Genomic DNA, 13777 nt, shown 5'->3' with positions numbered 1-13777 from the left:
CTAAATACTAATGCTTACAAAATTATAATAGTCATCATCCCTGAGGATGTCATCAGCTACAATTTCTTGAATGCCAACTTTCCAACAAGCATCAAACTCTGCATTTTGTCAATATTACTTCATTAATTTCTATTTTAGAGTGAAGCATTCTTAAGGATGGGCTTCCCTGGTGGCTCAGTGGTAAGGAACTCACCTGCCAATGCAGGAGATGGGGATTCGATCCCTGGGTTGGGAAAATCCCCTGGAGAAGGAAATGGCAATCTGTTCCAGTATTCATGCTTGGAAAATCCCAAGGACAGAGGAGGCTGGCCATGGGATCACAAAAGAGGTGGATACGATTTAGGAACTCAAACAACAGATACTTAAGGACAGAGGCATATCTTTTTTTTTTTTCTTCAAGTATTCTGAAGTTGAGTATAGTAAAAACAGACTATGACTGATATTTTTTGAAGGAATTAATATTAGACACAGACCCCTAGAGAAGGAAATGGCAGCCTACTTCAGTATTCTTGTTTGGAGAATCCCTTGGACAGAGGAGCCTGGCAGGCTACAGTCCATGGGGTCACAAAGATTTTGACACGACTGAGCGACTAACACTCCACACAGAAGCTTAACATCTAGGAAATCTACTTCAATTTTTGTAGCTTCCCAGAGATGAATATATGCTCACCATATTTTAAAATGTGTCTTAAGATATTTTAAAATGGACATATCAATATTAATAATGCCTGTCTGGGAGCTATGCTTCTGAAGATTCAGTAAATTTTATCCTATGACAAATTTGTATCTACAGAAACTGATTCTCAAGAGAATATGGCTTATTTACAGAATTTTTCGTGTGTAATTTATTCAGCTATCCACATGATCACTAGGAATTTATTGCTGACTTTCCTTAAATTACACATTCTTTCACTAAAAACGGAAGATGTTTTGCTTTTGAACACAGCAATAAAAGCAAAACAATTCTGCAAAAGTGTGTATGCTTTTTGCTGGTTTACCTGCTGGCTTATGCTAATTTGAGGTCATTTCAACTTTATAAATCATTCTTTAATCTAGATTCTCTGAAACAGAGATAATGTTTAAAATGACATTTTCCCTCCAGACATATCAAGTTCATATCTATCTTTATGTGAAAATTTTAAATAACAAATGGAGTTGAAAAAAGCAGTCAAATTAAGTGTAATGCAAAAAAGAATTATTGAGACTGATAATGTAATGATGTATTCTTTCAGTTGACTGGATATTTTGCATGTAAAATTAAAGGTCAAATTCTGATCCTATTATTTGTTTTTAAACAATTTCACTTAATGTAGTATGTCAAGAGCATTTATGTCTCTGGAGAAATTAGAAGATACATAATTATAAGCAATATCTTGAAAGGGTAAACAGTCTTGCTCAATTAAAATACTTAAGGGAGAACTATTTTTTCAGCTTTATTGAGGTATAATTGGCAAATAAATGGTAAGATATTCAAAGTACACATCATGAGGACTTGAAACAAATGTACGTTGTGAAAGGATCCCTCACATTGGATTAATTAACACATCCATCACCTCACATATTATTCATTTTATTTATTTATTTGGTGAGAATATTTCAGTTCTACTTTCAGCAAATTTCAGTTATTATACATAATAGTGGTATCAACTACTGTGGTATAGTCACCACAAAATATTGGGTTGGCCCTAAGGTTCATTTCAGTTATTTGCTATATCTTATGGAAAAACCCAAACAAACTTTTTGGCCAATCCAATGCATTAGATCCTCAGATGTTATTCATTGTATAGATGAAAGTTTGTTCCCTTTTATCACCTTCTCTCGATTTCTTCCACCTCACAGCTCCTGACAATCACTTTTCTACTCTGTTTCTATGAGTTTGACTTTTTTTAAAAAGTGATTCCGCATATAAGTGATACCACGAAATATTTTTTCATTCTCTCTGGGGCTTATTTCACTTAGTGTAAGTAAGCCCTGCAGCTTCATCCTTGGTGTGGCAAATGGCAGGATCTCCTTTTTAAAGGCTGCATGATGTTCCATGGTATATCTGTACCACACTTTATCCATCCTTCTGTGGATGGACATTCAATTTGCTTCTATACCTCGGATATCGCTAACAGGGCTTCTATCAGTCTGGCACAACCTCAGAGCTGTCTCTCAAACTCTGGTGATTTCCAAGCCTCCTTCTTTGTTCTTAGTGGCCCCCAGTTGTCGGGGCTGTGCCAGGATCTATCTCTGTCCTAAAGGAGAGGATGGCAGTCTGCACTAGATGCAGGTTGACTGGAAGCTGGACCCTTCGGCAGCAGCTGGGAAGACGGTAGTGTAAGACCCTTCCAGGGAGAGAGTGGGATGGGCCTTTTTGCCTGCTTCCTCTTTGCTGGGCTGAGATCTAGAGCCACGGTGAGGGGATGCTCTCAGGCTCATTAGGAACTGCTTCTTTGTTTGCTAGAATCCTAGGGGACCCATGAATACAAGCCCCATTGACTATCAGGGCCAGGAAATCCAGGCCACTCCCTCGGGTGACAGCCACGAAAGCTGGAGTCACAGACATGTATCCAAACTCCTTCCTTGGAGACACTGGCACCTTGCTGGTGTTACTGGAGCAGGCTAGAGGGAAGAAGTACGAGAGATGTCCACTGGCTTCCCTGGTCTGTGGGGAGGACCACAGCTAGCCCTTAGTAACTGCTGAATTAGAAGCCTGGCCCTCAGGCAGCAGTTTTTAAACAGTGTAGATAACCTTTATAAGAGAAAGACTGGGAAATGGGTGATTTTCCTGCTTCCTCAGTGCTGAGCCCTCAGGGTGATAGGCCGGGTGCCTGTCAGGAATTTTCTTTGCTGTCTTCTTGTGGATCCCTGGACACAAGCCTGTTGGCTTTCAGAGCTAGGTGTTTTAGAGGCCTTCTTTCCCAGTGGCTGTCTTAAGTGTTGGAGTGATATATAGGTACATGTATAACTGAATCACTCTGTTGTACACATGAAACTCACACAATATTCTAAATCACCTATATCCTAATATAAAATAAAAATTAAAAGTATACCTGTGTATGTATAATTGGGTCACTTTGCTGTACATTTGTAGAAATGAACACAACACTGTAAATACTATACATCAATCAGATAAATTTTTTTAAATGTTGGATTGATAGATGTGGGGTCCAAACCCTTCACTCCTCAAGATTGCTTTGGCTATTCAGGGTTTTTTTGTGATTCCATATACATTTTAGGATTGGTTTTTCTATTTCTTTTTTTTAAATTTAATTTTTAGTTTCAGTACATTCAATTTATTCATAAAAACATTCTAAAAATGTACAATTTTTTCTTTTCAGCAAAGTATAATAAAACATAAAACCCCCTAAACAGAATACTTGACACTTACAATTCAAAATAAAATTAGCAGAATATTAAATACTTTAAAAACTATATCTTTTAAAAATATTTATAAAGTTACAAGAAATTTTGTAGAACTGACATAGAAGAATGGCTCAAAAATGGGAGAAATGCTGTGAATTCTCATTTCTGAAAAAAATGCTGTTGGAATTTTGATAGGGATTACATTTGATCAGTAGATTGGGCAGTGTGGACATTTTATTAATTCTTCCAATCTATGAACATAGAAACTCTTTCCATTTATTTGTGTTTTCTTCAGTTTCTTTTCTCAATGTCTTATAGTTTTCAGTGTAAGGTCTTTCATCTCTTTGGTTAAATTTTAGAGACTGGGATTGTTTTAAAGGGAACTCTTAAATATAGTATTCCTAAACAACAACAAAAAACTGTAGTGTCTTTTCTCAAAATGTATACCATAATATAGTAATTTTTTTGTTATCAAGATATTCTGATTCTTTCTCCTCCTTTTGCTATATGATGATATGTAGTTTGCCTAGGGGCGTCTTCTCTCTCTCTCTCTCTCTCTCTCTGTGTATATATATATGTATATATATATATACACACACACATATTAGCAGTCTCTTGTATATATGGGTGAATCGATGTTCTTTTTTGCATTTATTGTTCTTGAATTCACTCATTTTCATTCTTAACTATAAATCTTAATTTCCAAACTGATCAAAATTTATTTTAATAAAGTTTTTAATACAATATGTGAAGAGCCACCCCACTCAAATAAATCAACTTGATAATTTAATGAAGAAAGAATCAGACTGTGAAGGTCTGACAAGGAGGATGTACTGAATAATTTCAAGCAATAGAGTAAGATAACTTACTGTTTTAGGAATTTGATAAAACTTGGTGACTAATTAGATAGAGTCAGTCGATAAGCTGGGAGAAGGGGTATCTGAATGACTTCTAAATTTCTGGCTTTGGTATTTGGGTTTATGGTAGAGGGGACCATCAGTGGGAAGACTGTGTGGGAAAGAGTTAATTCCGGATGGAAGATGGACCGTTTGGTTTGTATATATCGAATTTGTGATGTCTGTATATTTCTTGCAGGTGGAGGTATTACATGTACAGATGTGCTGGTTTGAAATTCAGCACCAAAACCTATCTGCAAAGTCCTCTCCTTCTTTGGTCTCCGTGGAACTGCCCATCTCATGGCACTGCTCCCCTGAGTCTCTTCCCACCTCTAATGTCGGGCTCTTCCTCCTTCACCAGTGGGCATGGCCACGACTCCCCGGGGTCCCGGCCAAGGTCCTTTGTCTTCAGTGATCTCACTCCCACCTGTGGCCTCAGCCCCCATCTTGGGGGCACAATAATTACAGCTTGGGAGAGGTGGTAGGAAGATTTGGGAGCAGAGAACTAGAAGGAAAATCAGGAGATAGTAAAATAATGATCGTTTCTAGCGGAAATTTTGAAAAATCAGGTAGCCACTGCATAAAATTCTAAGCAGCAGATTAAGAAAATGGGGAGCGACGATGGGTCTTCTTGTTGGGAAAACTGTATCGCCTTTACAGAACAAAGTCAGCTTGCAGTACATCGGGCTCACACCACATCGCAATGGGTGTGAGAGTAAAAGAGGGCGTTGGGGAGGCGACAGGAAGGGACCCAGTGTGTATAGATTAATGTGTAAATAAGAACATGTACATGCGTGCTCAGTCGTGTCCAGCTCTTTGCTACTGCGTGGACTGTAGGTAGCCTGCCGAGCTCCCAGGTCCATGGGATCTCCCAGGCAAGAATACTGGAGAGGGTTGCCATTTCCTTCTCCAGGTAAACAAGAATGATAAGGTACAAAAAGAAGACTTGGGACAGAAGCTAAATTAGTTGTTTTCCAGCTTGTATATCTTTAATTAAAAAAATATTGAATAAAACATAAACTAAGGCTTCCCAGATGACTCAGTGGTAGAGACCCCACCTGCCAACACAAAGGACACAGGTTCGATCCCTGGGTTGGGAAGATTCCATATAGTGTAGGGCAGCTAAGCCTACACTGAGCCCAGGTACCACACCTACTGAATCTTGGGCACCCTAGAACCTTCTCTCCGCAGCAAGAGAAGCCACCGCAATGAGAAGCCTCCATTCGCCGCAACTGGAGAAGGTCTGCGCACAGCAACGAAAACCCAGCGCAGCCAAATATAAAGAAATAAATAAAGCAAACATGTTCACTGAAAACCATTTGAGGATAACAAGGCCATTTCCCTTCACCAGCGAATGGCTTTTAAAATGAAAAACTAGGCACAATGTCTTCATACGTGTTTGCTCAATTTTTGTTTTTGGCATTCATTTAGCAGGAAAATGAAAGCTTTCCATTTATTAAACCTGACGAGTGATGGGTTTTAAAATTTGGCTACAGGTTATATTACATCACACATGGGCTCCTCTACCCTATATTAATATATATATGGACATCACAAAATAGTCTCAAAGCCGTTTAGGTTAATTCAGTCCCACAAATATACATTGACTTTCTATTGAGAGGCAATTGCTATGCTAGGTTGGGGATCCATATAGAAATAGCTCAGTCTCAAAATACAACCCAGATAACCTGAAAAACTTAATATAAAGTCATACAAACCAAGATAATAGTAGGTTCAATGAGCATGGGCAAGACTTAATCCAACCTGATGATTCAGGCATGGGGTCCCTTGAAGAAAGCCTTGAAGGAGAAATAAATACTAGCCAGCAAAAACAGAGAGAGGGCATGCAAGACAGAAAGATTAGTATGAGAAAGCTACAGAAATATTCCAGAGCATGTTACATGAATGACATTATAAGCTGCAATCTGGTTTACTGAAGCATAACATATAAATCATAAGAATGAAGGCCAAAGACAGAGATAAAAGCAAGCTTATAAAGAGCCCTGTATATCATTCCAAGGAACTGAACTTTATAGATTTATAAGGCACTAAACCATAGGTGTAACATTGTCTGAGTTGTATTTTTATAAGATCATTTTGCTGAGATGAAAAGAAGGCAAGACTTGGAGAAAGGAGTTCAGTTCAGTCGCTCAGTTGTGTGGGACTCTTTGTGATCCCATGGACTGCAGAGCACAAGGCCTTCCTGTCCATCACCAACTCCCGGAGTTTACTCAACTCATGTCCATTGAGTCGGTGATACCATCCAACCATCTCATCCTCTGTCATTCCCTTCTCCTCCCGCCTTCAATCTTTCCCAGCATCAGGGTCTTTTCAAATGAGTCAGTTTTTTGCATCAGGTAGCCAAAGTATTGGAGTTTCAGCTTCAACATCAGTCCTTCCAATGAATATTCAGGACTGATTTTCTTTAGGATGGACTGGTTGGATCTCCTTGCAGTCCAAGGGACTCTCAAGAGTCTTCTCCACCACCACAGTTCAAAAGCATCAATTCTTCAGTGCTCAGCTTTCTTTATAGTCCAACTCTCACATCCATACATGACTACTGGAAAAACCAAAGCTTTCACTAAATGGACCTTTGTTGGCAAAGTAATGTCTCTGCTTTTTAATATGCTGTCTAGCTTGGTCATAGACAACCTAGAGTAAGCATCTTTTAATTTCATGGCTGTAGTCACAATCTGCAGTGATTTTGGAGCTCAAAAAAATAAAGTCTGTTTCCACTGTTTCCCCATCTATTTGCCATGGGACCAGATGCCATGATCTTAGTTTTCTGAATGTTGACCATTAAGCCAACTTTTTCACTCTCCTCTTTCACTTTCATCAAGAGGCTCTTTAGTTCTTCTTCACTTTCTGCCATAAGGGTGGTGTCATCTGCATAGGAGAGAAGAGGATAAAACCCAGGGTGAGATGACCAAGTCTTATAGAGATATATGATATACAAAGGGAGTATATAATAGAAGTGGAAATTTAGGAGGGATTCCAAGATGAGTTCAAATGGGGGACTTCCCTGGTGGTCCAGTAGTTAAGAATCTACCTTGCAATGCTGGCAATGCGGACTTAATCTCTGATCAGGGAACTAAGATCCCATGTGCCGCAGGGCAAGTAAGGGCTGTGTACCGCAGTTTACTGAGCCTGAGCACTCTGGAGCCTGAATGATGCAACAAAGATCATCTCTGCATGCTGCAACTAAGACCCAACATGAGCTAAGTTGTATCAGTCATGTCTGACTCTGCAGCCCTGTGGACTGTAGCCCACCAGGCTCCTTCATCTGTGGGATTCTCCAGGCAAGAATACTGGAGTGGGTTGCCATTTCTTCCTCCAGGGGATCTTCCCCACTCAGGGATCAAGCCCGAGTCTCTTGTGTCTTCTGCATTGGCAGATGTGATCTTTACCATGAGTGTCACCTGGGAAGTCTAACACAGTCAAATAAAAATTTTTTAAGAGACAGACTTTTTTTAAAAAATAGAGATCAGTTCAGATGGTAGGAGAAGTTAATAGTGTTGGGTGATGAATTAGGTGATTGGCGCACATGTAAGTCTACATTAACTCACAGATTTCTGGTGTTGATGACTTGGTATAAGATGCCATGAGTCCATAGAATATAACAGGAAAAGGAATAAAAGTCTGGATAGAAAGAGCAGAGAGTGATGAGATTAATTTGGACCTTGGTGCCAGTGAAAGTTGCAAGTGGATGTGTGTAGCAAGTCTTTGGATGGCCAAATATGAAACCCAGCTGAGAGGTCAAGGCTGAAGATACAGATATGGAATCACCATTTAAATATTACTTAAAATCATGAGAGTCAGAGAGAATGCTTTGTTAGTGTAGAAGAAAACTTGTATGTGTTTCACACTTACTGTTCATGTTGTCCTTTGAGTTTCTCTTCTTTCACTTTAATGGGATTTTACCTGTTTGACCATGTGGTGGTCTAGGGGGAGTGCCACCATATTGATTTAACCATAGAAACGGAAGCTCCTGAATAGGAGCCCTGTCTGTCTGTGGTTTCTCATTTCCTGCTCTTGCCAGCTTATTGCTGACTTGGCCTCCTTTGAGCTATCTTCTTCAGGAGTAGCTATACCTTTCTGGGTTTCTTCTACAGTAAATGCTCTCATGCCACCTGCTAACAACATCTGCTCTGGGAAGGATGTTCCCTGGGGTTGGATTAGTTTCCTCCAGCTGCTGTTACAGAAACTTGGTGGCTTAAAGCAACATGAATTTATTATCTTTCAGTCCTGGAAATCGGAAATCGATTTAGGATAAAATCAACATGTTAGCAGCCTGGCATGAGTTCTGGAGCCTCTAGGAGAGAATCTTTAACTTTTTTTATCTTCTGTATCCCTTTGCACATGACCTCCTTACTCTGTCTTCAAAACGCATTTCTCCAACCTCTGCTTCCATCATCCCACCTGTTTCTTCTGCCTTTGACTTTCTTGTTTTCCTCTTGTAAGAGATTTTTTTTTATTGTATTGTGCCCACTGAGGTAATCTGGGATAAACTTCCCATCTCAAAACCCTTTACTTAATCACATCTGCGAATTTCCATGTAAGATAACATTCATTGGCTCCAGGGATTAGGACATGGACATCTTTCCAGGGCCACTGTAATACAGCTACTATACTATCCTTGACAAGAAATGAACATAGCTGCTCACCCTGGCTTCCAGTAGTAGTTCTTATAATAGGTACTATGCTTCAGACATTAAGGAATCTGCCTGCAATGGTTCGATCCCTAGGTGGAGAAGATTTCCTGAAGGAGGAAATGGCAATCCACTCCAGTATTCTTGCTTGGGAAATCCCATGGACAAGGGAGCCTGGAGGGTTACAGTCCATGGGGTCACAAAGAGTAGACGCCACTGAATGACTAACACTTTCATGCTTCTATTAGGCTTCCCAGGTGGCTCAGTGGTAAAGAATCTGCCTGTCAAGCAGGAGACACAGGTTCAGTCCCTGGGTTGGAAAGCTCCCCTGGAGAAGGAAATGGCAACCCACTCCAGTATTCTTGCCTGGGAAATCCCATGGATGCAGAGCCTGGTGGGCTACAGTCCATGAGGTTGCAAAGAGTCAAACTTGTCTGGCAACGAAAACAACAGCAATGAATGCTTATATTAATAAGGTAACTGGCCATACATGAAATATTAAATAGCATTCTTTAACTGAAACAAACTTTCAGTTTTATTGGCACAGCATCATTGCTTATATCCAAATAACTAAGCATTACAGGGTAAACTTCACAGCCAGACAATGTAACAGACATTGATTTTTTTCAACCTCAGCATCAAATTCTCCTTCTTCAAAGTTCCCATAAATTGTTTTGAGGAATTACTACCTCCAGTCATATGTAATTTTGGAAACACGAAAAATCCAGGTACCTGCCTTTCATTCTGGAAATCAAAGAACCAAATGTTTCCTACCCCTCTTTTGGACCAGTCAAGGAGTTGGTGCCTGATCAAAGTCTGACTGGTCAAATGCTCTGCTCTGTGACTTGAATCTTGCTCCAGTAATGTGAGCTTCAAAATAGTAGTTGCATTTACTGACTGTAAACTGTAAATTTCATTGACTGCAACACTAAACAAAACTGCTCTTTCTAACTTCCTAGAGCTACAGTATTGCCTCAAACTCTGCCTGTTTAAAGACTGCAAAGTTTCCAATATCTTTCCAATAAATACTTTTCAGTTTGCCAAGTTAGGTTTCTGTCACTAACAATCAGAAAGCCCTAACAATAGCGGGGTTATATAAATATTGTTGTCGCCTGGTTGAATCTACCATAAGAATTTTGTAGGAAAATTGATTTTCTGCTCAAGCAAATTTATTCACTGAAGTCACCTAATTTGATTTAGGGCCTGACAGTTATAATGGTCTTCTTATTTATGTGACCACTTTAAAAATTCTGTGGATTAAACATACTTACAAATCTGGGAATGCAAGGTAGTTTGCTCTCTCTAGATTATGAAGGCTATTTTTCCTATGTCAGTATTTGGCCTTTTCATGGCGTCTTGGTGATGGATAGGGAGGCCTGGTGTGCTGGGTCCATGGGGTCGCAGAGAGTCGGACATGACTGAGCAACTGAACTGAACTGAATGGAGTCTTATTTAAAAAATAAATGCTCCTACATAGTCACTCTGGAATTGGCTGCCAATATCCTTCGGAGCTTTGTTAAAGCATTATAATCATGGTACTACTATTCTGAGGATTTACCTCCATTTCTCTGAGTGTTTAGTGGTTTAAAGATTTTTTTCCCCTCTTTAATGGAAAATCACTCAGTGAAATTGCGGAAAAGTGATTATTTATCTGAGTCATATTTTTATGGAAACTGTTTTTCACTTCTCTGCATTTTTAGAAGTGTTTTCTTTAAAAAGGATATTCTATTAATATTTATAATTAGATATCACACAAAGCAGATGCTAAATATTATGCTATAAGTTTATGGGTACAATTACATAAAGAAGATTATATACTCTCCGGCATAATGTTCTCTCTGGAAGCCGTAGGACAAAGGACAGACCTTCTCCGTGAAGTTGCCCATTCTTTATTGAGTAGAGGGAAAACGGAAGATGGTGATTAACCACTATTTTAACTTTTATCATCCAGAACCTAGTACTTAAGTGGGTTGAGCAGGAGCTCAATAAACACTTAATTGATTGACTCCGTTCTCTCTTTGACCCAAATCTCACCTATTCACAGAATATTTATTTCTGTTCTTACTTAGAAGACTTATGGATGTTTTTTACTTTCAGGCCTTGTGGTCCTCAGCCTGTGCGAATGGGCGTGGCTCCCAAATGCAGTTGAGATGGAGTGCTGAGCGTTTACTGAGGTCAGAAGACAGGAAGAAAAGGGATTCATTTCCCTAATTACTTTTGGTTTTCTCTAAATACCTAGAGAAATCGGTGGAATATATATTGTGTAATCTAATCCACAATCCTCCCTCCCGCCCCCAAGAGCCTTCGTTGTACAGATGGGGAAACTGAGGCTCTGAGGAATAACTGTTTGGAAGTAAGGGCACCGGGTGTGAGCCGTCGGTCCTGGTGAGTCTAGACTAGGTCCACAACCGGGGCTCCTCCCTGGCGATTGCGTTTTCAAAAATTCTACTAGGGACCCCGAGGATGGGGAGAAAAGGGCAAACCCTTTACCCGCCTACGTGATCTCCTGTGATAGAAAGTGTGGAGCGCTCCTGATAAGATTAGGGGACCAGAGCTGGCAGGTGAGGCGGGGCAGGTTCCATTCTCCGCTGATGCAGCGCCGGGGAACGCACGGGGCACGCCCACCAACGCGCGGCCGCCTCCCGGTTCCTTCGCTGGGATGCGGGGCTGGCCTCTGCGTCCCGTGTGAGCGCACTTGCCGCCCGGAGGCGGAGCGGGCATCACCCGCAGGACGCCGGGCGCCTCCCCGCGGCCCGGGCGCACGTGCCGGGCCGGGGCCAGGGCTGGTGGCCGCACCGTAGTAGCCGGGGCGGGTGGGAGCGCGGGCTCCGGGCCTCGGCCGTCACTCGCCCGCCGGCTCCGGCGGTTGGGCGGAGGAAGCGCGGGACTCCTCCTCCCCACCGTATTAACATGCACCCAGGGGCGGGTGACCAGCCCAGCCTCGCCGCCCCAGCCCGCCGCGTCCCGCCACTGAGCCTCCGCGCCAGAGGCGAGCGCTGCGCTCCGGGCGCCGCAATCCCGAGGACCCGGCCTCTCCGACACCTCCGGCCCCGGGGAATCGGCGGCATCCGCAGCGGGAGCGGTCGCAGCCGCCTCAGCTCCTCTCTCGAGTCCTTCGCCTCGCGTCGCTGAGAGCCTGTCCCAGCCACGGGGACATCTCTTTCGTCCTGCCTCCGAAGCTCGCGGGAACCGACGGACGGCCGCGGCGAGCGAGGGCCGGACTGCGGGCAGCGGCAAGGTAACGCCGGGCTGCGCCGGGTGCTGGGGCGTGCGCTTGCGGCCGGGGCCACCGGAGCCCGGGCCGCCGCCACCGCGAGTTCCCGGTGGCTTTTCCCCGCTGCGCGGTCGCCGCTGCTGTGGCCGGTGGAGCGACTCCGGGCTCGGCTCCCCGGACCGCTAGCCGGCTTCTCCTTCCCCTTCCGCCGCCTGGGGCGCACTTCTGCGACCCCTGGAGAGCCGGGGGCCGGCGCGCCCCTCTCCGGGTGTGCGGTCCTCGCGACTAACCGCCCCCCGCACCCCACCCCCAGGCCGGGGAGCGGACGGATTTCTAATTGCGACGGGGTCTCAGAGGGGGAGGGGAGCCGAACGGCCGTCCCCTGCACGTCCACCGGCCGCTTTCCCGCCCCCCGCCCCCAACCCCGTGCACCTTGCCGGGGAGGAGGGGGCTGCTCGCTGCAGGGCCTTTCTCCACCGGCTCCCGAGTCGTGGGCGAAGCAAGTTGTTGCACTTGTTTTCTGGGTGACATTTTGGCTTTGGGAGTGGAGACAGCCCCCTCCCCTGTGTGAATGTGTGTGTGTGTGTGTGCGCGCGCAAGCAAGCAAGCAAGCAAGAAAGAGAGAGAAAGCCAGAGAAGCAGAGACACAAAGAGAGACAGAGGCACACAGGGAGACACAGAGATTCAGATAGACACGCGGAGAAACGCGGTCCCTGGGAGCGATCGCCGGAGAGTCGCCCCCTGCCCGCGGCCGAGGCCGAGGCCAATTCCTGGCCAGTCGCGGCGCGGCGGGTGTTCAGGGAACTGAACGAGCCTGGATGAGCCGGGACCAGGCAGGGACCCCTCCTCTGGGCCCGGAGGGATAAAAATTGCGCTTTCCTGGAGGGGCCGCCGCAGCTGCGGGGGTTGGACCTCCGGTCTGGGGGGCGCGAAAATGGAAATTCAGCCCGCAGGGCTGAGAGGCTGCGCGCCTCGCCTGGTGCGGTGGCCACGGGAGGCGGTGGGAAGGGGCAGCTCAGGTGCCCGAGGCAGTGTCTGTGCCGGCGCTGTTCCCGCCCCGCGCTCCCGGGCTCGCCTCCCCTCCTGGTCAGGAGGCTGCGGAATTTTCTGTCGGATAGGGGAGGGGGTTTGAGGCGGGGAGAAGGCCGGGACAGCCCCCCACCCACCCCCGCCCCTTGCCACCGAGAGTGAGAGGTTATCTCCTTTCTGGACTCTGGCGAGACCGTCCCCTCCTGACACGGTGAGCTGGTTCAGTTCTTGAGAGATCGCTGCTCTCTGTCTCCCCCACCCCCCAGCATAACGCGTGAAGTTATGGAATTACAGTGATGAAAGGTGTATAATAAAAGTAACAATTGAAGACGGAGCTTTAGCTTTTATAGTCTTCGCAGATGGGTTTGTAAAGTGATGATGGATCAGTCTGGCTTGTAGTCAGACCCTGGGATGAGGAATGTTCAGAGCCAGGAAAGCAATGTTAGGACCAAATGCAAACATTTTGCAAATTGTTATCTTAAAAAAAAAACAAAAACAGGAAGGAGTTAACTGCCTTTTGTCTGTTATTTATAGCCGAATTTCGGCTTCAGGGAGCAACTTTCTATTGGCCTATGTAATTTTGCATGTATAGCGGCAATCTTTATCCCAACTTGAACAGAAATGACAGGAAGGCAAGAGAT

General features: G+C 44.2%; 1 protein-coding gene across 6 annotated transcripts in view; it reads left to right on the top strand.

Moving 5' to 3' along the window:
- The first annotated feature begins 11655 nt into the window (after positions 1–11655).
- DLGAP1 (DLG associated protein 1) overlaps positions 11656–13777 on the top strand; it is a 750273-nt gene continuing 748151 nt past the window's right edge. For 4 of the 6 annotated variants that reach the window (XM_043888810.1, XM_043888814.1, XM_043888808.1 and 1 more), the window contains exon 1: positions 11657–12131. The gene's annotated coding sequence lies outside the window, so the exon portion shown is untranslated. Of the gene's footprint in view, positions 12132–13777 lie in introns of all 6 variants that reach the window. The other 2 variants (XM_043888813.1, XM_043888812.1) reach the window with 2 other exon arrangements.

This window comes from Cervus elaphus, chromosome 27, assembly GCF_910594005.1.
Source record: "Cervus elaphus chromosome 27, mCerEla1.1, whole genome shotgun sequence".
Taxonomy (NCBI): Eukaryota; Metazoa; Chordata; class Mammalia; order Artiodactyla; family Cervidae; genus Cervus; species Cervus elaphus.
This window is presented reverse-complemented; position numbering and strand designations above follow the sequence as displayed.